The 25,234-nt window shown below is 39.2% G+C and overlaps 2 long non-coding RNA genes across 2 annotated transcripts in view; one reads left to right on the forward strand and one right to left on the reverse strand.

Annotated features, from left to right (window-relative positions):
• LOC113022258 (uncharacterized) overlaps positions 1 to 25,234 on the forward strand; it is a 136,472-nt gene that overhangs the window by 94,885 nt on the left and 16,353 nt on the right. The gene's annotated exons all lie outside the window — the stretch shown is intronic.
• LOC113022262 (uncharacterized) lies at positions 18,402 to 20,026 on the reverse strand. The gene is made up of 2 exons (XR_003272411.1): positions 19,526 to 20,026; positions 18,402 to 18,896 (listed from the first exon to the last, which is right to left on the reverse strand). It is a non-coding gene; the product is annotated as an uncharacterized LOC113022262 (long non-coding RNA).

Here is a 25,234-nt window from a genome sequence, read left to right on the forward strand (position 1 = left end):
GTGGCTGCTTTTACAAGCTGAAATACAAGACTCATGAAAGCCTAATAAATGTGAAAATGAATGACATTTCTTTCTCTCTGTGTTCCTCTTTCTGCTTTGATCATACCATCCCATGACATATCCATCGCCGGCATTCAGCTCCTCCAGGAGTGGGCATAGCCTAATTGGTGCTACGAGGAATAAATCAAAGCAGGAAGTAGGACTTGTTCCAAACAGAGCTCATAATGTACTAAAAAAAAACCTCTTGTGTTTCCTGCAACTGTCCACTGAGTTTACGTGTCACCTCATGTAACGTTTTTCCAACGCTGCTGCAGCTGATGTATGGCTGTTAAAGAGTGCCTGTGATTCAACATTACACAGCCATCCTGTGGGTACCTGTGCTGCTCTCTTGGTCCTTATTCTAATCTTATTTAACAGTCTCTGCCTGACATGCAATTCAATGCAGGCCCCCAGATTGGAGAGTTTCCAAACAATCCTGAGCTCACCCAAGCTTGGAATTGGTTTTCCGTGGAACATCTCCCTCCTCCCTTTGGGCACTTTACCAATTTGACCAAATTTGTTCCATCACTGGTTCTAAGTACCAGAAGTGTTTTCTGCCCACACTTGGACTCGTTTCTGCAATTTGCACATTCTTTGCAGAACATTAACAGCTTTGTCAGGGGCTGAGCTAACGGCTGTTATGGCATGGGGGCCCATGTTTCAGAGGCAAAGAATTTTTACAAAACATTAGGAAGAAACCTGTTCCTATCCTATCCCACAGCTTTAATATGCAAGGCAGGTCTGTCTTATTTAGCATCCATAAGCAGCAATAAATTGCACTGGACTGCAATGTAGTTACAAGCAGCTATGAGGATGTTTAAAAATGCATTTAAAATCATATGTCTCTCCTTTAGGAGATATATTTAACTACTGAACAAATGGGTAATCTGTGGCTGATAACACTGTGCAAGAAAGCTGCAGTGTGTGCAGAGGCTTTATAGCAATAGTTTATCTTAATCCTAAATTCAATTCAGGTTTATTTACATATCACCAATTCACAACAACAGTGGCGTCAAGGTGCTTCACACTATGATGTGAAGACCCTACAGTACTGAAGAAAACCCCAACAATCACACGACCCTCTCTGAGCAAACACTGCAATGGTGGGAATGAAAAAACTCCCCTTTAATAGGACAAAACCTCCAGCAGAATCAGACTCAAATTTATATCATCATATTTATATTAAATTTACATTACCTAAACCACGCTAACTGTTGAGCCTATCCCAGTTGCCTATCCCATTTGTAATGGGATGAGAAGCGTAGTACACTCTGGACTTGTTGCCAGTCTGTTGCAGAGCTAATGCAAGAAAGCCTAAAGCCAATTTAAAATCACCAATTAATCTAACTGTGAGAGGAAGTGAATTTGAACCCAGGACTTTCTTGATGTAAGGTGACATCAAAACAAGAAAACTCCTTACCATGCATGGAGGCTTTTACCCCAAATCCAGCACCCTGAGACTGTACGGTAAGCAGACGGAAGGAGGCTGAAGACCACTGAGTGTCAGAACCACTATCAAGAAACAACTAAGATCAAAGAGTACATCAGGAACATGGTCACAACCAATCGTGTGTTTAGCGAATGCCTCAAGCAGCAGAAGCTCAAGAAAGAAAAGGAGGGAGAAGAGAAACCATCATGGAAGGACAGGCTCCTGCATGGCATGTACCACCAGCAGACAGAAGAAGTGTCTGATACTGAGAAATCCCACCAACGGCTGGACAAATCAAGGACATAACAGCAGGGTGCAAGATGCTAACCGACACAGCATACATGGAACACCATAACCAAGTGGCTGCCTTAGTATAAAGGAATGTGTGCTGAGTATGCCCCGGAAGTCTCCAAGTCGAAATGGCATATACTGTCAAGGGTGGTTGAGAGTGACCGAGCCAAGACCCTGTGGGGCTTCCAGATACAAACGGCAAACTTTTGCATTACATATTTGCATATTCTTTAGTGTGTCCTTTATCTAAGTTGTTTTAATTTAATCAAATCCTGTCAATCAAATGCCTGCTTATATGTGGAGTTTCTATTACTATGCTAATATTATTAGAGTTATTAATCTGCTGAACTTTGTTTTTGTATGCAAATGTGACCCTTGAGTCACAGATGGAGGCTAAAACCTGGGTGTCACTTTTTGACAGTAAGGCCATCCTCATGCTGCTCTGACCCACCTGTTAAATGACTGAGTCAAAAAAAGGAGAGTTTGCTCCGCAGGAACATTATCTGAACTGGTGTATTTTTACTCTAAGTTGAGATAAATGTGCTATGCCACAGAGGCATCTGTCCAGTTGGCGCATACTGGGAATACAATGGACCACTAAAAGTTGATATACTGTAATGGGCTCAGATAATTAGAGTTATAAAATTCTCCATAAATGCCCCATTGAGATCAAGAGTATTAGATTATGCCCACAGAAATGCACGCCCACTGCATTTTTTAATTTAAGGGATGAGTGTTAGCAGAAATATCATTTAGCCATGTGATCACATTGGAGGTGTACATACAGATAAAAACCGGGATGCTTCATAAAGCACTACTTTAGAGTTGGGTGATAAGTGCTTGAATTATAAGTCAGCTAATTTGACCGAGTGATTCTAAACTTTCTGGCAATTCAGAGGCATGAGCTGCTTCAGGCTCCAAAAGTAATTAACAAAAACTTAAAATAATTTGAGCTAATTCTTTTCTAGCTATCTGGTAGAAAATGATGCATTACTGTATATTTTGATTATGAGTGGAAAGAACGCCTTTATCTGCTAACTGAATACCTAATGCTTAGCCCGCTTCTTTAAAGGCGCTGCTCCGGGGGATATTTGCAGTGTGCGTTTTCCCTCCCTCGTTTCATTTGCGACTATCCTCTTTACATACACAATTCAAATCAAAACACTTTGTCATTACATGTCAGTCTTCACCTGCAGCTAACAGCATCTCCGCTTTCTCTGCATGGATATACTCATTATGATAAAGACTAAATAAACTGTGTTGGAGTTGCTTTTATACTGACACATCTTTACCTCTGGTTTTTATTGAAAGAAAAACTCAAAGCTGATGCTTGAAATGAAAAAGGTCCCGTAGATGTTATGAGATGCATAACAATTTAAATGTCACATTTTGTTCATGGGGTAATTGTTTTGTTTTAATTTCCCAAAAATGATTTATCTTTGCCCAGAATTTGTTTATGTTTGATTTGAGCTCAGCTGAATTATGTACACAGCAGCATATGAGTTTGGTATCAATTTATTTGTGTAATTCTGCAGGACTTGTGTGATTCTGGCCTGCCGCACTATAGCAGCCCCACCTCCTCTGCACTGCTGGTTCCCTGTGAAAGCACAGGGAGGAGAGACTGAGAGATTGAGAGCTGGTCCTATTTAATGTCCTCTGATGGGCTCAGCCTGTTCTTTATCTCCCTCTGCATCATACTGCTCTGAGTGGCTGTAATAGCATAATAGACTCATCTGGATTTGTTTTTAGACCATTGACTTGAAACCTTGTTGATACATGTATTTCAACAAATGCAGGTAAAGGATGTGTTCTACTGCCACATAAGAAATAGTATTCTTCCAAAAGAAAAAAAACAATCAATCAGTCTATCAAAATAGATAAAGAACAGCTTTGTTCATCTTATTGTGTGTGTTTTAGTGTAATGAATTTACAGTTTTCATATATCTGGCCACTGCAGTTATGATGTTGCAGAGCCAATGAGCAACTGATGCCAACTGTATGCATGAAACAAGTGGTTAGACTGCATGAAATGGACATCCTGTGCAAGTAATTTACTGCCATTCACAATTTAATATGATCAGTTCCTATAGTATGGTACTGTAATATGTACTGTAATAAATAAAGCCTTTATGTGTGTAACTTGTTGCTAACTAAAGACTGGCAAATAAATATTTCAGACACGCCAGTTTTGTAGATGTTTGACATTTTGCTGTCATGGCGTTTACTTTGTTGGTTAAAGCTAGACAATAAGATCAATACCGTGCTTGTGTATTGCATGTTTGGACCTACTTACAAAATAGGATTACCATAACATAAGATGATAAGTGGCCATATTAGCAGAAATTAACTGGACTGTTTTTTTTTTTCTTTCTTTAGTGGTAAACCACAGTGATATTTGAGGAAAAAATGGAGACAAACAATGGATAAAGGCACCTGTATTTTTAAAGTACCTATTTTGTAAATGCAGTAAGTTGCAGGAGGATTTTAAAAAAATGCTGAATTTTACTTTTCATAGCATTAGCAACCTAAAACATTCCCCTTTGCTCTTCTAGGTAATGCAGCGCCGTATCCAGCTGGACGGGGCTATGTAAATGCAATGCATATGCATGTAACTGCTGTGCCACCCAGCCCAGTATCCCCGCAGCCTTTTAGTGAGGATGTCATCTTCACTTCCTTGGGATATAGATGCCCAAGTCAACACAGCAAACCCTACTTAAAATCTAAGCATATTCAGGCCAGTGGAAGATAACAGGGCTGCACATGAGACCTGTGTTAATGTCTTCTGAAGGGCACTGGGATAAACAGGCACTTGTCTACGTGGTAGAAGGAGGGGTTGTCAGATGGAGGAAAAGTAGGGCTGGGGATGGGAGATAGCCAGATTCTTCTAGGCAACTACAATGCAGCTGAATCCCCCTCCCCACTTCATCTTCGTCTTTCTCCACCCAACTTTCGGGCCCCAGTCACTCTTATATTGTTTTGTATGAAGGCCAGTGTCCTTATTTATGATTTTTTCTTTTCTTTTTTTTGTTCAATGTGTGTGCAGGGAGACTCCAGTGGTGGTGAAGTTGCCATGACTTTCATTAAAGCCGAGGCTGAATGAAATATGGATGTGGAGGGAGTGAATTAGAGTGATGGAATGGGCCAAATATTGCCTTCGTGGTGTCTGTGCAATATTGTCTTGAGGGGATAGATACTCAGGCCTGAGGAAGGTAAAACCCCTCTCTAAGTTCAGTGAATTCATCAGCAGGCCAGAGAAGTTTGCCTCCATGCAATGTTGATGACCGTTGTGCTTCAAAGTGTCTCGTTGCAAGAGAATAACAACAGAAACAGTGAAAATATCCCTACCCTTTTACCTGTAATGAGGGTCGGGCCTTAACGAGCAAACTCACTTCAATGTTATGTCAACAAATGTATTATGTGGCATTTCAATATCAGTAACACTCAGATAAAAATTATTTTGTATTAATTTAAAGAATAGTGCTGTCAGTGTTAATCTCATTAAAACAGCGTTAATGCCATAACTGCATTAACGCGGCAAATCTCTGTTAGCGAGTTAACGCGGATCGCCCCGTGCGAGGGCTGCACGGTGTCAACGTGTTAGCACAGTTAGCTAATGCGTTAGTGCCCTGCAGCCCCTAGCACGGGGCAATCCGCGTTAACTAGCTAACAGACATTTGCCGGATTAATGCAGTTATGGCGTTAACACCGTTGTAACAAGATCAACGCTGACAGCACTATTAAATATATAAGTCTGAAAAAAAGGCAGAGTCATTCATAAATTTGACACATTTTTCCTCATTATAATACAAAAAATTTTATAAAACAAAAACTTTAACTTACCCAAGATTAAATATTGCCAACAGAGAAATAAAAATACTTTTTCCTCTATTAAAACTACAGTGGAGCATACTGAATATAATATTAAACATTAAATTCAAGTATAAGCTGCATATGTCAGTATCCAGATCAAACACAATCCATCCAACCTGAAAAAAGAGCATGTTTTTGCAAATGCCAAACAGATGGAAGCACAAAAGTACTATTTCAGCACACACTGAATAATTGGCTGTTGACACCAAGTTGTTACACCACACAAGTTGGATCCACTTGGTCCTACCTTGTTGTTATGCAGCATAAACGAAATGCAGCAGAAACAACACTATGAATTCAGTTCATACAGCTTAAAATAATCCCGAATAGGCCTTCGTGTGGAAAACTTTGCAACGTGATACGAGTTCACCTCATGAGTTTATTCAACAGTACCAGCACATGGTTGATTCTCTGAGTCTTTTTTTTAAACCCTAGAATTGAAAATAAATAGGCTCTCCCTCAGATTTATTATGATTACGCCATAATTTGGGTCACACACAAACTGACAGAGTTGCTAAAGGCTTCAACCTTCTGCTGTGGTGTATACATAAGAAATCTACTCAAGAAAACTTTTGCAGTACCAAAAAGTGTATTCTCATCGCGGTGGTGATGTGGGAAGGGCGTGCTGAAGTGGGAAAAGAAAGCTTAATTGAACAAACTAATGAGTAGTTCTTATTTCCACTGGGGATGTGCCAGTGAGATTGTTTGACAGTTTATCTGTGATAAATAAATTCTTTAGGAGCTAATTAGCTTATAGGGCCTCAGGGGAGGGGGGTGTTGAGTGTCCGTGCGTGTGCGTGAGTGTGTTTCTTTATATTTCCATATCTTCAAGTCGACAGTAGTCCTTTTCCTTTCACGCCACCCCCTCACTCATACACACATGCACACACTCCAAACCATTCCCAAACTTAAAAGCATCTCTCATAGAGCTACTAAAGAAGCTAAAATTAAATTGACTAATTAAAAAGAAAACAGATAATCTTTTCTTTAAGTGAACTCAATTTGTAAGATAATGCACAGTCATCCTTCTTTCATGATGTTACAATACAACTACAAGAAAGTGCAGCTTTTTGCTCCAGTCGGAAAATAAATTTTGATCATTTGGAAAAGGATTGTCGAGGGTTACACAACAGGATATAGACCACGCTCATGTTTGAACTATAAATATGGTAAACGGTCTGGTGTAGAGCTGTTCTACTCTAAATGAGAACACAAAGCAATCAGAATGGAGCTTTTGTGCTAACTGATTAGCTTAGGTTATCACAAACAAAAAAGAACATAGCTTATAGGACTTCCTGATATTATTTCATGCACACAATGCTAAAGAGTTCTCTACTATATTGGAAGTAGTACAACCGCTTGCAATGTGCAGCTTTAGCTGGCGCATCTTTGTAAACAGGTTGGCATGTTCTGCTAGCATTCTGCTACTAACCAAAGCAGGTTGTTGCCAACCGGTTGGGGAATACACGTTTTTCCCGAACAACCGGGGGTTGCCAGGGGATCACAGAGCTGTCTGTGGACTTGTGTGATTCTAACTTTACTAATTGATTTCCTAGTGATGGCCATCAACCATTTACCACATACAGCAACCACTTGCTAACCAATCAGAGAAGACACATTTTTCCCACACTATGAGTAGCTGGAGTGTTATTCACTTAACTTTACATTGGCACCATGACTATCACAGGGCTAAAATGGTGGCAGAAACATTAAGGTCACATGTCGGGTTGCCAACTTTTTAACTATCAAATAAGGGACACTCTGGCATGCCAGAAGCACAATGCACAGCTGGGCATAGTGTAAATATGTACTGTATGTTTTTATTATTATTTAAAAAATGCAGTAAAATGCTGACATCCAATTTAATCAATAAAAGAAAAATACAGTAAATCATAACAGAAATCCCATAGGCATTTCCTTTGAAAAAAGGCAAAAGAAATTCAAATAAAATATGGTAAATAGAGGCTTCAATTACCCAGCTTACTTTTTCCAAGAAAATGTTTTGCCTCTCCTAACTGATTCAAGCAGCCCTTTGTCATTTTTGCACAGCCAAACAGAAGTCTTTACACGAATGGTGAGAGTTGATCGAGGTCTTTAGTTCATTTTTGATCAGTTCTGTGCTGCATCTCACCTCCATGGCCATCGAAAACTCCCAGCCTTAGTTCAATCATTGCTGACAGATTTAACCCAGCTATGTTTTTCTTCCCATTGTTTTTTGTAGTTGCACAGCCTTTTCTTTTTAGCAGGTTTATCCATACCTGTTTGTCTTCTGATTATGCTATGCAGACCACAGCAGCTTATTTTTACGAATCACGTATTACTCCTCACATTTGGTGTGTGTGACTAACGGCTGCAGTCATATCAGATTTCATAATTGTAAGACTGCCGTCTATTGGTCAGAAAGTGGCAACCAATTTTGCTCATTATACAGGATGTCCCCACCAAATCGGGGCAGTTGGCAACCCTAGTCACATGTTTAGTGGTCATGTGTCTGCAAAACCTCTGTAGTTAGTTTGGTTCTGTCGAAAGTCTTCGCTAATAGCAGTAATCGCTGTCGCTAATAACGCACTATATTCCTTTTAAAGTGGAATAAAGACATTCTGATCATAAAGAGGGGTTGTGGCTAAAGTCTCTGTACCGTCACACACTAAACTAGATGACCGCTGATTGTAACCTTAAATTAAAAAGCGAGAGCTGCATCGTTCATCTCATTTAAAAATTGTCCTTTAAAGCTACTTCATGCAAAGAATGAATTAATATGGGCAGCAAGCAATAGCACTAAGTCACATAAATGTCAATCAGTCACTTAATCCCAAATAGCTGCCTGCTAGTATTTTTTTTTCTTTTTCTTTTCTTTTCTTTTTTTGCTAGTTCACAGCGCTCTGATCGGGACTCCACTTCAGTGGATCATACACATCAGTCACCTTTGCTGAGAATTTCACCTATCAAGGACTTCTATTCTATATCTGTGTTTGGTTGTTGGAAGATGTATGCTACAGCCCGTCCTGATAAGAGCATATCTGCAGTGGGACCACATTGAGGAGTCAGAGGTTGGCCCTATCTCAGCCTCTGGGCAGGGAGTGCATCTGGGCGTCAGGGTCTGGGTTCCCCATGAAATGCAGAGTCTCTGAGGCAAGAATCAGCCAACACTCACTAGCTGCCTATCGCCTCGTTGAATTCCTTTAGAGTCGCCTTTTTCCCACTACAGTACATATTACCTTTATGATGGTATTTGCAGTTGGCGAGTTGGTTTTAAATGCACATAAAATGCACCATGCAGTAGTTACCTTGAAAATGAATGGCAGTAATTTGAGTGCACTAAAAGTCATGCCTTCAGAAAATTAGTATTACTTCTTACTGAAGAGTTGTTTTCTAAACTTTCCTCCTACACAAGTTGGATTGTTAAATGTTGTAGTGTTTTCTTCACTTTATTCAGAAGCGCACAATTCATTGAAATATGAAAGGTAAGTAAGTATCGCATTTGCTGACACACTTTGTAACAGCTTAAGGACCAAAAGTCAGAGTGGATCTTTTAAGTGAAAGCTGAAAGCGGAGTTGCCCTTTACATACAGTACATAACCGTGCACAATGATGAATCCTCTAGAAATGTTTTGAACAGCTTCTGAATAGTGAGGTATAAACTGTCTGAGAAAGTTTGTTGAAGACTTCAGCGAAGATAAACGAAGTGAAAACTTTTCAGGTATACTGGAAGACATTCTTGGTATTGTCAAGGAATCTTCTTTTGTTAATCCATTAAGCGAAAGATTCCCTATGTGTGCCATGGTCAAACATTCAAGAGGGGGACTATGAATTTCTATGCAATCAGAGTGAGTTGAAGTGAGAATTTGAAGAATAGAAAGTGGAATACAATATGTGCTGGTAGAATAGAAAGAACATGATAATTATGCTAAATTATAAAGTGTTGCTGACATCTGGCACCCCAGAATTTCTTTCAACAAATGAAGAGAAATAAACACAGAACAGTCGTCTGTACTGAAGGAATGTAATCCTCTTGCCTCCCTGTGCTCTTTTCTTTTCTACTGACAATGATAATTACAGTTTTTGTTGGACGGCTTTCAAGGATTTATCTCCTTTTTGTATTAATGGCTTTCTGAAGCTTTTAAATCCCAAAAGTTTAATTTGTTGGTTCTGTGTAGCCATTGTGAGTTTTCAATTTTCCATACTTTTGTTTGAAATACCTTTAAGTTGTGATGTGACATTCTTCTTAATGTTCTGTCATAAAAATATTTCCACAGTTCAGCTGCTCCACTAAATATATAGACACTGTGCTCGATTTTTCATCCAAAATGTGAAGCACATTTTCAGTTTGTCCCGGGGTCACTCTGTTTGTGCAGCTAAATGGGTTCGATTCAATACCTGCTCACACTCAACAAGTCCAAAATACATAGTTTGTAATTGCCTTCCAGCAAAACACATAAAAGTGCTTTCTGAATGGTCACCCCTATCAGCAGAAGGCCATCATTTGTCAATGCCTTCCAAAACCATTTTCTGATCTGACACCATTAATGTTAAGGTTTGACTTAGCAAGATTTAGGTATTAACGCTGAAGAAAAGGAAAGAAAAAAGCGTTCTCTTATGTCGAAATCTGTGCCCACTCAAGCTTATTCTACAGTTTGCGGACTCCAAATTCTGCCTGCAATATCATCCTCTCTTTGCTCCTCTTGTGCCCATAGGAAAACGGGCACAATAATTGTTAGATTAAATAGTTTAAACTTTTGTCATTTTTATATTTACCATTTGTCCATTGTTTTAACTCTGTGAAAGGAATTCTTTCTTTCCTCCCATCCCCAGATTCTCGAGGTTCTGGGTGGGAGGTTGAAGTGTTTTATCACAGGAACGTCCTTTTGAAGATCTGTTTGATGTTTGGTAGAGCTTCCTACCCTTTGTATGGTTTCACTGTGTTATCTTTGGTAAACCATACATTGGGTGTGGGGGAAGACTACCCTCTTTATGACCAAGGATGTTGTTCCTGCTTTTAGGTTTTATGACCCTTTGATCAACACACACACACACACACACACACATTCTCACATAACACCCACACACACACACACTTACATACAGTGCCTTGTCTTTGTAACCAAAGGGGGTTGCAGGGGGAGGTGTTTTGTAAACAATTGTTTGAAGTTTGTCAATAAAAGGCAGCGAGAGGAGGCCATCATCGGGGTTCATTGTCGTGCTGGACACAGATGAGGGGGCCTCCCTTGCGCAAGAAATCGATCGAACACTGTTGCCTTGTTTTTCTTTCATGGGAATAAGTCTTGGATACAGCGGGGTCTGAGTTTAGACCCAACAATAATATTCCTACTGGCAGAAGGATTTTGTCACTTAGCATGAAAAAATACCCCAACGTGCAAGCTGGGCTGCCTGCTCTGCAGTAAAACGTATTCTAAAATTCACGTTTGTAGCCACTTCTAACAAGCCATCTCGGTTTAAATCAAAGAAAACTCCCTACCACCAAACACTCGTTAGGGCCGCCTTTTCAAAACGTCCTCCATGTTGCAGTTTGGGGACAATAAGTGACATACAGCAGAGCGTATCCCCCTCATTCAAAGCCTAGCACTTATAATCAAGGCAGGTTTTAATCTGACTGAGCCACCTGTGAGGCTTGTCAGAACTTGAGCCCACGGGGGCAGAGCTGGGCTTCATTACTGTGCTGCTGGTTCTGGCCCAGTCCTCCCCTTGCTTTACCTCTCTGCTTTTCTATTCTACAGCACCTTGCAGGCATGGTACAGAAATGAGAGTCGGCTGCTTGGTCCTCCACATCACTCCATGGCCGCAATTTGTCATTTTTCACACGAGATGAAGCCTTTTATGAAACGAAATGAGTTTCCCTAAAATGAAGCACCACAAAAGCTCCGTGATTAATTTGCTTGTTAGGCTATTGCAGCTGTCACCTGTGGAAGACATCTGGACAGCAGATTGACTAATGCCAGCAGTAGGGCTGAAACATGGCTCGCTCTCTTTTTCTTTCTCTCTCACAACCTACCCTACAGTCAGCCTTTCAGTGAGCTTTTAAAGGCACTTCTCACTGTTTGATATAGCCCCTTTCTGAGGGGCAATTAATAAGCATTACTTGTGATTGACATGGTAATTAGTTGCATTAATGTGGTCATAAGAGGCTTTGTACAGTGTGAGGGGGTGCAGTGAACTGATGTTAGGACACGAGGAATGAGCACTGCGACCTCACTTAAAAAGTAATTGTCCCTTTGATTACCGCCACTTTTTTGACAGTAATTTTGTCAAAAATTGTCATTGCCAGAGTAAAAAAAAAAGTCAGATTATCCACTTACTAATTGCACAATTCGTTTAAGTAATGCAGTCCATATAAAAACTGGTTTCGGCTGTGATTTGTTGCCATAGTTATAGCACTGCTAAGTCACACTGCAGTAGGTTTGGTGTTCAGGTTACTTGAGGAGATCACACTTTGTTGAACATGTTTGCTATAATGTATAAACAGTCTTTTGTTTTCAGGGTTTCAAATATTTGACCAAACCATGAGTAGTTTGTGTTCCCAGTGGTCCCAAAGGAAACCTGAACTCCAGCCTCCCAGTCCACAGTCAAGCGTGTTTGTGCCGTCTCCACCCACATACCGCCTAATGTGCACTTTTTGTTTGTTTTTGCGTTGTGATTGTTTCAAACCATGGAATTAATTGATATCTTTTTCTATGCAAACATGAAAAAAACGATAATTTTACAGTGCGAGTCTGTGCTCTGAGGATATTTGCTTCATAAACTTTGGTGAAGGATTCCACATTATCTACATTTTCCTGAAAGCTCTTTGTGATGAGACTCTTTTTTTTTTAGGCTGTTTACCTATTCTGCTGCTGGCTGATGTTCAGGTAAATGTCACATACAGCTAGCAACATAATCACAGCTGGGCAGCTGATCCAGTCTTTCACCAATCCAGTGGAAAAGCTCATATATAGTTTGCTGTTTCAGGAATGCTTACGTGGGTCATATCTACAATAGGATAGAAGCAAATTGTTGATTACTTACTGTTCAAAAACATCACTGTTACAATAGTAAGAATAAAAGGATGAACGATTAAAAACAATAGAAAATAGAATGAGTTTTCAGTAAATCTCTGGACAGACAGGAGGAGCTGCAGATTTTCTTTTAATTATAACAGTATATGATGTTTGTCATGAGATTGCATTTAAAGATTGTCCCACATGTCATATTATCTTTGAGTTAGCTACTGCACATCCCATATCATGACAATAAGCATAACTAACATAAAAATACAACTTTATGTTTCTGAAAGTTTCTCACTACACTCCGTGTTTGGGTACATTTAGTGTGTAGATAAAAGTCAGGATAAATCTAGACATCATAAATGATTTTTGTTTGTTAAAGAACTAAGAAAGAGTGAAAAAAAACATTACACCTACTCTAAATGTCACATTTTCTTTCTTCTATGCGAGCTGTTGGAGATCCTAGAACCCACTGCTGAACAAATGATGCAATAGCAAGCGCAGGCTTATTTTTTAATTATTGAGGAATTAGAGGGTAGCATTGGTTTATTTTTGTATCCTGCATAATAAGGAAGCATTTATTAGAAACAAGGCTTTGTTGGCATAACTGCTTTTCAGTAAATTCAAAAACACAATACTCTGAGATTCACAGACCCAGGATTTGATTAGGCTGTTTTGAATGGCATTGGGTGCATATTATGTTATTACTGTGACCAGTTCCTTTCTTCATATAACTGTAAAATTCCAGACGCAGGGAGGAAGAAGGAGCACAAAGCGGGCCTTGCTACTCTAACAATAAACACTGTAATAGCAACATTACTAAAGGACCTAAAAGAAGGCTGAACACACACAGAGATACACTCAGTTAATATCACAAGCACGCTGTGCATGTGTGTCCTTCGGGCAGTTAGGTAAGATATTTAAAGTACTGTGGATGTGCCTGACTAAAAATATACTACTATTCAGGTTCAGGCCACAGTTGTGGCAGTCAGATTGTTCAGCGCTCTGCTGTACAGTGCAAATAAAAACACCTCGACTGATACGTAGAACAAACATATGTGCTACGGTTGTTGTTTGTTTAAGGCGCTGCTTTATGCCACCTCACAGGACAGCTAATGACAGCTGCTGTTATTTTTAAGGTAAACTCCAAATGTTTGCAAGGCAATGAGAGTGTCAAAGTTTGTTTTTTTTCTTTTGATTCTTTTACAGTTTCTGTTTACTTTCTACCTCTGCCTTACATTTATTTGTTTAATTTGTCGCTGTTTGTCAAATCAGTAAGCCAGTTTTTAGAAGTGTGTAGTGTTTACTGGGAAAATGATCAAATTCTTTGTATTTTAAAGAGTCAGCGTTTGTGCTAAAAAGAACGCTTCTGCTGCCGATAGACGTTATTCTTCCAAGCTACGGCGCACAAAGGAAACAAGCTAATGACTAACTTACAAGAGCACAGATGCATGTTTTGCCTTATTAGAACGAAACAATGCTCATTTCTAGAGCATAAAACAGCAGCATATAAATATTATCACAGTCATACTGTGTACAGTTATTATATGGTATGGGACTGTGAGAGTGCTCAGTGTAGTGATGTGGTTTTTGCAAGCAGAGCCGGTTATTTTCTAATAGCATTTGAATCCTTGCATGATACAGTAAGATGTAAAGGCACTTGTCTATAGGAGCAGCAAAGTGGTGCAGTGATTATCACTACTGTCTAATGGCAAGAAGGTCCTGGGTTTGAATCCTGGCTCAGGCCCTAAATAACAGATTATCACATGCTCTTTGATTTACAGTGCAATAAAAAAAAATTGACTTCTTCCCGATTTCTTTGTTTTTTGAATATTTGTCTCACATGTTTCAGTTTATAAAGCAAATGTTAATATTAGACAAATATAACCCGAGTAAATACAAAAGGCCTTTTTTTAAATGATGATTCCATTTATCAAAGGAAAAAGGCTATCCAAACCTCCCTGGTCCAATGTGAAAAGGTAATTGCCGCCTAAACCTAATAACTGGTTGTGCCACCTTTGGCAGCAAGAACTGCTTTCAAGGATTTGCAATAACAAGCAATGAGTCTTTCACATCGCTGGGTAGGAATTTTGCCCGTCTCTTCTTTAGATAATTGTTTTAATTTAAGATAGAGAGTTTTTTAAGGTCATACCAAAAGCATCTCCATCAGATTTACGTCCAGACTTTGACTAGTCTACTCCAAAACATTCTTTTTTGTTTTTTGTTGTTGTTGTTCAGATGTGGACTTGTTTGTGTGTTTTGCTTAACTGTTCTGCTGTATAACCCGAGTGTGCCTGAGCTTCAGGGCACCAGCTGATGGTTGCTGGAGAGCAGAATTCACAGTCCAATCATGTTCTGTCAGTCCTGAAGCAGCAAAACAGCCCCAGATCATCACACTACCACCACCATGTTTGACTGTTAGTATGATGTCTTTTTCATGAAGTGCTGTTTTATACCAGATGTAACGGGACTCAAACCTTCCAGAAAGTTCAACTTTTGTCTCATCAGTCCACAGAATATTTCCCAAAAATGTTTTTTTGGCAAAAGTGAGACACAACTTTGTGTTCTTTTTTGTCAGCAATGGTTTTCTCCTTGTAACACCCCCATTGATGCCATTTTTGCCTAGTATCTTTTATATTGTTGAATCATGAACTCTGACCTTAAATGAAGGAAGTGAGGCCTGCAGTTCTTTAGATGTTGTTCTGGGGACTTTTGTGACCTCCTGGATGAGTCGTTAATGTGGTCTTGGGGTAACTTTAGTAGGCTGGTCACTCCTGGGAAGGTTCACTAAGGTTCCAAATTTTCTCAGTTTGTGGCTCTCACTGTGATTGGCTGGAGTCGGCTTAGAAATTGCATTGTAACGGTCTCAAGACTGCTCAGATAGATGTAACTTACTTTGTTTCTCGTCTGTTTTTGTGTTTCTTTAGATAGATACAAATGCTTTTTCACATCGCTGTAGATCAATTCTTCATTCCAGTGATTGAAGTTGGTGTAGCACCTCTTTTGAGATCAGCCTTTTTTTCTCTTTTCTCTCTTTTTTATTTTATTTTACTAAAACGTAGTATGTTTGTTTACAGCATTTTAAATTTAAACCAGTGGGTTTTTTTCTTGCACTTGTTAAAGTTGGCTTGCCAAGGCAGAGCTGCTATATTTCATTTAAGTTTGCTCCCACAGCAGCATAACAGGTAAGAGATGAAAAAAGGCTTTAGAGTCATAAAATCAGTCTACATCTTACTATGGCAGTCCTCACAAACACTGGACCACAAGGGGACAGAGGGTCAGTGTTCAGTGTAAATGCACTTAACTCCTTAGCTAAACATCTGCTGCATCCCTGTAGCTACAGCCTCAAAGTCATTTTAGACACAACTGACAGACTAATCTTGCCCCTCCCAGGCACTCAGCGAAATGACGCCTCACTCTAAGATTTCAGATCCCGGCCCGTGCTGTCTCTCTGTGCTAATATCTCTGCTCTCATAATGGCACAACCAGAAATACAAGCACGGCGTGGCATATTGCCATGACGCCTGTGTTTTTGAGATCAAATGACCAGCCACATAAAAGCATAGCCAGCCAAAACACGCATGCAAGCGCACACACAGCCACGATGACATAGGCACACTCACACTACACTACAATGGCTGTCGCAGGGCTATTTCAATAATCCCCAGCATGTATGTTTAATGGTGAGGGCCCAACAGGAAATGATCGGCAAATGAAACGAAGCAGCGGGTTATTACGTACCACTCTGGTGTCAGCGCAGGCCTCCTCACCATTAATTTTATTGTAACTCATTTCTGTGGCCAGAGTGGAGCAAGATTTAATGTTTCCATTCCCCACTCCTGTTCTGCATGACAAATTGTTTTAATAAACATATACTGGGTCATAATAAAGTAATAATAATCCTACCAGTCACCTTATATCACTTCAGTTAAATTTTCCCACAAGCCAACACTGGTTACAATGACAATTACATGGTAGCCAGTCCTCAGCAAAGCAAACACAATGGGCAGATTTAATATAGTTTGTAAATATGATTAGTGTGCTGTCGCGTTATTGGAGTCTAGTATTTACATTTCTCTTCGGGCCTTTTTACTGTACAGGATCAGTATTAAATAAAGCTTTTGCTTTTTTCCTCCTGCTCTCGTTCTCCTACCAGAATGCCTCCCCTCGCTCCCCTTCACAACTTAATGAAAAACGTTGTTGACCGTTAATATTCCACGGATCAATCACTATTTTTAATTTTGCGGATAAATGTGCTATTGTGAAACCCTCAAAGAGCTCTCCCATGTGCGTGCGTGTGTGTGTGTATGTTCAAGCCTGTGTGCTGTTTTTGTGTGTCTCCAGGTTGGTTTCTTAGTGAAAGGGAGAGAATGTGTTCGCGTAATGGCTCATGGTTATTTGCAGGGGCAATTTTATGCTACATTTCAATTATTGCCTAAATTTGTTTTTAGCTCCTGAAGTCATTGCGTCTACCTGCAATTTATTCAAGACACAAATATTTACTCTGCAGAAACAAAATCAGCATGTTTTTGTGTGTGTATGTGCTGTTTTTTTTTAATACAGGAGGTTGCACTAACCCTTTCAACCTGTACAAATAAGAGAAATGAATTCAGGCCATTATGTGACATTTTTGATTGAATTGCCTTTTGGTACTCTAAAGCTTTGTGATACATTAATTCAAACAGTAACTGCTTTTGCATATTAATGTACACTTTGTGGCCAGGGATAAGCCTCCTAGCCTCTGTGCTCCTTTTAAGGGAACTCTTAATGCTACAGTATACAGTGATATTTATAGGTGCACTTGTAAATCAGTTAATCAGCAAATCCCTTCTGCAACTATCCAAAATATTGTGGCAAGGCTTCCCAGGGGAATGACATTTTAGCAGGAAATTATTGCCCATTGACCATTAATCAGCACCCACTTAAGTGCTCTGAACAACAATTATAAACTGTGGTCCACACATGAAACATACAGTAACCAATACAAGAGCTGCTTCTGTAGCTCAAGAAAAAAATAACCAGAATTAAATGTAAAAATGAGTCTAGATTGACCCAACGAGCACAAGAAATTGTTTTGCCATTCAGAACTTAAGACCCGGCTGTGTTTAGAGACAAAAACAACAAAGTGTATTTCAGGAAAAGTTAGGGTTTCATAACTTTGTTGAAAATGGTCACGCTTAATAAAAAGACAACTTTGGCTTCCTGCTGTGCTAACATGTTGTCAGCCCACTCATTCACCCTGACCTACATAAACTTCACCCCCTTATAATAATGGAAGTGTTATCTCCTCAAATAAAACCAGGAGTCAGCTGAGACCAAGGGGAATGGTGGACATGAACAAATAAGGTTAGGGAGAAAACATCCCTCTCTTGCACTGCTATACACTTTGTGTTCATATTTTCTTATATATAAGGGTTTTAAATGACACTCTTTTTCTGATTCTTATATATTTTCTACCTTTTAATGCTGTCTGGCTGTGGATGCATACATAATGTATGACATAATTCTGGTAGAATACCTGACCACTCTTGGTAGAGCTCATGTATATTGGTTGGTTTTGTGTGTAGGGCTTTGGGAAGGTCTTTCAGATGCTAAATGTTAGCCTTTATCCATTTCAAAATTAGGGATCATTGACATTTTGAAACACCAAGTTTTCCAAATTTCAAAAATATAGCTGTTGAAGAAGTTGAAGAATTTGGAAATAGCCCTCCTTCGTCATTATTGCGTCCACTTTGTGGAATATACCAGTGTCACTGCAACAAAACAGCCTGACACCATGTGTGCATACTTTTTATCTTGTGTAGATCAGAGAAAATACAAAAAAAAAGGGTCATTTAAAAAAAATGTTTGCTCTACAATCATTCCACTGTGGAGATGTCCATAGGTGCAGTTGCAAGAAGGTTTTCTGTGTCTCCAAGCACAGTCTCAAGCTTGTGGTAGAGATACCAAGGGATGGGCTAGTACATGAAGAAAGCAGGACAGGACGGAAAGGCACAAACTGAGCCTAAGGACCAATGTCTTTGTGCAAGGAGGAATGGGACAAAAACAGCCAGTCCTTTAGTGGAACTTTTGCTCACAGTCCAGCACCATGCAAATTGTATGAAATTCCCCAGAGAATACTGGAACTGGCTGGTCCTCCTTGGGCATCCCGTTCTCTTCACAGATGAGAACAGTTTCACATGATATCAGGGAAGATGACTGCCAACCACCTGCTCAGTGTTCGGCTCCTCTTTATCATCTGTTGCTAGGTGTTAATCATAAAGAGGCATCTGTTGAATTGTTGAATAAAATACAACAGTAATTAGTGACTAAACATGTAATTTACATTAAGATACGTAGATAGATAGATAGATAGATAGATCACCAATAGAAGCTGAAAAATTTGCAAAGAGTATGTTTGTGGTGGAAGTCTGCATGTTTTTCCTGTGTCAGAGTTGTGTGTATGTCCAAAGAGGTTAGGTTAAGTGGTAGCTTAAAATTATTCCATATTTAATAATTAAAATTAATTTTAGATTATATTGTGTAACGGCAAAACTAAATACAGATCAGAAGAGACAAATAACTACTGCCCAACAAAAACAACAACAACAAATGAGAATGTAATATGTAATGAGAAACAGTAATATGCAGAGATGATAATAATAATGTAATAATTAACTGACACATTTACTGGAGTGCTGTTCATATGTATCTATAAAGGATCTATAGTTTCACATTGTGACACAGAAGATGAAAGCTGATGATGATTTAAAGCAATGTAATTTTTAAGTTAGACTTGCAACCTGCTATACAACAATGAAGGCTTCCTCAGGTATATTTTAGGGTTTTCACTGAAACACAACAGCCATGACAAGTGTAATTTCTGAACATCCTTAAAATGCTTATGGTGAACACTCACCTTTTCACTAACCCTTGACAGCAACAAGTCATATAATGAATCTGCTGAGAGAAAGAAAAACATGTCTGTGTGAGTGCAGGGGACACTGGAATAGATAAAGCTGTTTAAATCAAAAGAAGCATGTGTACTGAATGCTAACTATTGTGTACAGGTAGCTCAAAAGCTAAAGCCACTAGGTTCTCCTCAGTCATTAGCTTAGCTAGCAAGCCCACTCTGGTCTTAATATCACGAGAGGGAAGAGTTGGTAGTTAATAGTTGGTAGTTGGTGGTTAATAGTTTAACAATAGTTATCTGACACCTCTGTTAACTATGTGCAATCTGACTAGTCAGAGAGATTTAGCACCACGATGGAGCAATGACAGTTTGTTAAATTAGCAAGTGTTGCTACTAAGCTTGAGTTTGGCATCATTGTGCTTGCAGCAAATTGGGAATGGGCCTTTTTCCTCCTTCAAAATTAGTTGTTTGATGTTTTTTACAACTGTAAGGAAGAGGACTCCCTTACTGCATTTATTTATATTGTATTGTCTGTATAGCACTTTAGAGCACACCTTTCACTTTATTAAAAGCACCTTATCAAGCACTTTATGTAGCATTGCACTTTAAGCATGGATTTGCACACAAGCAGTTTAAATATTTATTGTCTATTTATTGGGAATTTTAAAATCAGTTGGTAGCCTTATTTCAGATCCTGCACAGCTGCTCCTCGTCAAGGAATGTGGTGGTTGTCTGTCAGGAGAGAAGAATCGTGATTGAGATTGTTAAGGTTTACCAATAAGGAAAACTAATGCAAATGTGTGTGTGAAATCTAGGGATAAAAGTGTTGAAAATAAGTGTTTGTAAGTTAATGATTACTCACCTTTCTTGCCTGTGTCCTCTTCAAGGTGTTTGGGCAAATGTTTCCCTGGGGGTCCAGACACCATTTAAAGGTTCCGGGAGAGACCATTGGTAAAGAGAGTGTGGTGAATCTTTTTGTGCTTGGGTTTCTGGGTTTTTATAATATTGGGTTTGGTGTAACATTAAAGTGTGAAATATTTATTAATATGTAAATGTGAAAATGTATTTATGTATTTATTTATTCTTATTGATATATTGTATACTGTGGTGGAAGGTTGGGATTTAAGAATTTACCTGAGAGTGGAATAATGGTTAAGTCTGTGACAGCTGAACATATTTAAGGCTGCCAGTTGTCATTAGAGGTGGATTTTTTGTGCTGTGAAGAAGCTCTCCTTACAACAATTAACTTGTCGAGTCGACAAGTTAATTGTTGTAAGGAGAGCCATATAGCAAATAAATACTTTGTTCCACTATACTTGCCTTGGTCTGTCTCACTGTGTTTCCAGCCGCTAAGGGCTGCCCTGTTACAACAACAATTTTAGTTTTAGTTCCTGTGTCCACAGTAATATGAATGTAGTATGAATGGCTTTGTTGTAAAACCTTTGGAAGTATACTTAAAAGCCCCAAATTTATGCTTTCCTTCACATTTTCAAAAGTCCTCGAGTGGGTCGGATTGGAGATTTTGCCAGGCCGATTCTGACCCTTAGTACTTATGTTTTACATCCCTGATGTAGCGGTAGCCTGAAAAATATGTGGATTTTGTGGAAATTCCTGGTTTTCCTATAGAAAGTTAGCCAAAGTCAGACTGTAGTGCTTTTATATTTGGAACTTGTCAAATTGCTAATGTGTAACAGTAATGAGCAAAGATTAGCATTGTTGTCCTGCCGTATTTTGCCATTATGGTCTGACTGTTGTTTTTTTAGCAGGATATTTCAGCTGATATAATAGAAGTTTTCCATTTTCATGTTTCTTATTGGATCTGAGTGTGTGTGTTTTTGACTCATAAAATAAATACTGCCTTTCAGTGTCGCTACTGTCTGGAGTTGTGATGGGCCTGTTGTATGTGGAGGTCTGATCCTCTGTGAAGTTGAGGGCCAGAGTCTGCTTTGAGTTGTATATACGCTTGCCTGTCACAGCTCACAGCAGTGCCACTAATTGTTGTCAAACACCGCTCCAATTTTGCTGGACACCCTCTGCAGTCGAATCAGGAGGGATAAAAAAAAGCACACAGTTCAACTCTTTGCCTATCATTCAAATTGGAGTCTTTTCTGGCGGACTCCTGCTGGTAGCCTTTAGTAGCCTCAATTTTCCCTCACACATACCACCGACCCATCCAAAAACCAGAGTGACATGAAAGGGTTCTCTTCCACCACATCCATACCATTGACAGTTGAATGAAATATTTATTTATGAAATCTAAAAACATGTATTCACCCTTGACTCTAGATTCTGGGAACATTGACTTCTGAAGCACCTCACCGCCACCAGAGCCTGGCCCTCCAGTGAGTCAATTATGATGGCTTAAAGGAATGTCTGACTCTCTCTTCAAGTGTCTACTTGGCCCTAATTTTTCATCTCAGACTCTTTTCATCTGATTTTGTGCTGAAAACATGAAAACAGTCAAGGCCAGTTCTTTTTAACCTGCACATAAAACTGAAGTCAAGATTGACATATTGGGATGTTTCATATATTCACTGCAGGGCCAATTTCCCCCTCAGCTTTTCCGAGAATGGCTTATGTTTGTGTCATCTGTGGTATAGTGAGGTGATTTTAATCTCATCCAGATGCAAAGTCTACCGCGCTCTCTCTATAGGTTCTGATTATTTCAGGTTTCAAAAAAGTATTGCTTGGACTCTTTATCCCACAGGTCTGATCCAATTTTTACTAACTGTGATAATATTTGAGTTGGCACAGGAGGTTTGTGCTTTCATTGGTTTTTGCTCTCATCACCAAGACCTTCAAAAGGGATGCACAACCTTTACAAATGAATTCATACTTCTGTAATTGTGTTTCATGCTGCCTGCCCAGTGCTGTGTTGCCCTACATTTTACTGCCTCATTTTTTTTTCTTTGCAGTTTTTGAAGAAGGGGAGAAAAAAAGTGTTACTTGTGGAAGCATGATTACCATCGGAAGCTGCTCGTATTTTTCATCGGTTTGTCTTGTGGTACACAGTCAGTGTAAATATGCAGAGGCAGGCCACGTTGTTTTGCAGAGTGGAGACTTGAGGGGGCACTTGTCAGAGACTTTATATGTGATTTCAAATTTTGAGATATTGGTTTTCTGACAGAAAATAATGTCGGGTTTGTCAAATCCCTGAAAATTTGTGTGGGTGTTTTTCTACTTGTAATCGCTCAATTTATTCAATAATAAACGATTTTGCCCAACTGTTTGGATGTGGTTATTGTCAATGAGTTTGTTGCATTTGGTGACTGACTTGATAAATAACAGAGAAACTGGATCAAATCAGATTTAACCATTTGGAGTTTTCATTGACTCATGGGCGATTTTGCCTCAGGGATTTGAGCGGGTCGTCTACCAATTTGAAGGCCGGTGGATTGATCCCTGACTCCTCCAGTTTGCAAGCTGAAGTAACCTTGGGCAAGATACTAAACTCCAAGTTCAGTATCAGCATCCAGTGTGTGTGTGTAAATGTTAGAAAACGTGGGATAGATAAAAGCTCCGTATCCATATATGTGTCATTATTGAAAGTGCTTTGAGTGCTTATCTGAGTAGAAAGGCAGTATGGAAGCCAGTGCTTGATTGCTATGAAACTTTAGCATCTTGGTTGACACTGGAATTGTGTGTGGAGTAGCAGCTTACAGAGTTTGTTTTGTTTTTCCTGTCACTGAAAATTACCAGTTACCATCTGTGCAAGTATTTTTTTTAATGACCTACCTGTTGCATTTCTAAGTTAAGTGACCTTTAGTGACTGTCTGAATAATTACATGTGAGAAGTCTACTTGCTTCAACAACTTTAGATGGGATGGAACTTGACGATCTAAAAACTAAGCCTGTGGATCTTTGTTAATATTTGTTTTGCATTGTAAAAATGTGTATGGTGTCAAGGGGTCATTAAAGTTGGTAGCCCAGAACGCAAAAACCACAAATGTTGATTATTTTGTTAATATTTTTACTCCACTGCGTACAACTCTAGACACTGTAGCCCCTCTGAAAAAGAAAGCCTCACATCTTGACTCCCTGGTATAATTCTCAAACAGGTACTTTAAAGCAGATAACTCGTAAGCTGGAGTGGAAATGGCATCTCACTAATGTAGGAGATCATCATTTACCCTGGAAAGCCAATTTGCTGCTCTATAAAAAAAGCCTTCCGTAAAGCTTGAGCATCTTACTATTCATCACCAATTGAAGGAAATAAGACCAACCCTGTAGCCAGGCTGATAAAATGCCAGAGCTCTGTTGAGCCAGCAATTTCTTTAACCTTTATTAGTAATGACTTTCCTAATGAATTTCTTTACAAATAAAATTTTAGCCATTAGAGAAAAAATTACTCATAATCATCTCATTTAAACCGTTGCCTCACTTGGCCCAGTCGTCGTAGGTGATATAGTTAATTTAGTTAATATACTGTAACTAGATAGTTAATATATAGTATAGGCCTATAACTTTCATTTTATCTCAAACATTCTTGAAACAGTAGTTGTAAAACAGCTAACTGATCATCTGCATGTTTTATTTAAATTTTCAGTTATGTTTCAGGGTCATCACAGTACAGAAACAGTTTTAGTGAAGGTCTTCTTATGTGCTTGTCCTGCTAGACCTCAGTGCAGCGTTTGATACTGTTGACCATAACATTTTATTACAGTGATTAGAGCACGCTGTAGGTACTAAAGGTGCTGCACTGCAGTGGTTTGAATCATATCTAACTAATAGACTCCACTTTGTTCATATAAATGCAGAGTCTTCTTCACACACTAAGGTTAATTATGGAGTTCCACGGGGGTCAGTGCAAGGACCAGTTCTGTTTACATTATACATGCTTTGTTTAGGCAGTATCATTAGAAGGCATAGCATACATTTTCACTGCTATGCAGATGGCACCCAACTTTATCTATCCCTGAAGCCTGATAACACACACCACTTAGTTAAACTGCAGGAATGTCTTAAAGACATAAAGACCTGGATGACCTCAAACTTTCTGCTTCTAAATGTAGATAAAACTGCCGTTATTGTACTCGGCTCTAATAATCTTAGTCATGCGGTTTCTAACCAGATTCCTACTCTGGATGGCATTACCTCAGCCTCCAGTAACGCTGTGAGGAATCTTGGAGCCGTTTTTGACCAGAATATGTACTTCAATGCACATATTAAACTAATTTGTTGGACTGCTTTCTTCAATTTGCACAATATCTCCAAAATTAGAAACATCCTGTCTCAGATTGATGCTGAAAAACTAGTTCATGCATTTATTACTTCTAGTCTGGACTACTTCTACTACTATCATCATGATGTCCCAAAAACTCCCTGAAAAGCCTTCAGTTGATCCAAACTGGTGCAGAAAGAGTACTTACAGTGACAGAGAGAGCATATTTCTCCTGTATCGGCTTCTCTTCACTGGCTCTTTGTTAAATCCAGATTCAAATTAAAAATCCTGCTCCTCAGATACAAGGTCTTGAATAATCAAGCCCCATCTTATCTTAATGACTTTATAGTACCGTATCACCGCATTAGAGCTCTTTGCTCTCAGACTTGGGCTTACTTGTGGTTCCTAGAGTATTTAAATGGGAGGCAGAGCCTTCAGCTTGAAGGCCCCTCTTCTGTGGAACCAGCTTCCATTTTGGAATCAGTTTGGATTCAATAATAAAAGTTAACGTGAGGGTTCCCAATGGTCAGGGACAAATGCAATCGCATGGCAGG

This window comes from Astatotilapia calliptera, chromosome 1 (genome assembly GCF_900246225.1).
Source record: "Astatotilapia calliptera chromosome 1, fAstCal1.2, whole genome shotgun sequence".
NCBI classification, from domain to species: domain Eukaryota; kingdom Metazoa; phylum Chordata; class Actinopteri; order Cichliformes; family Cichlidae; genus Astatotilapia; species Astatotilapia calliptera.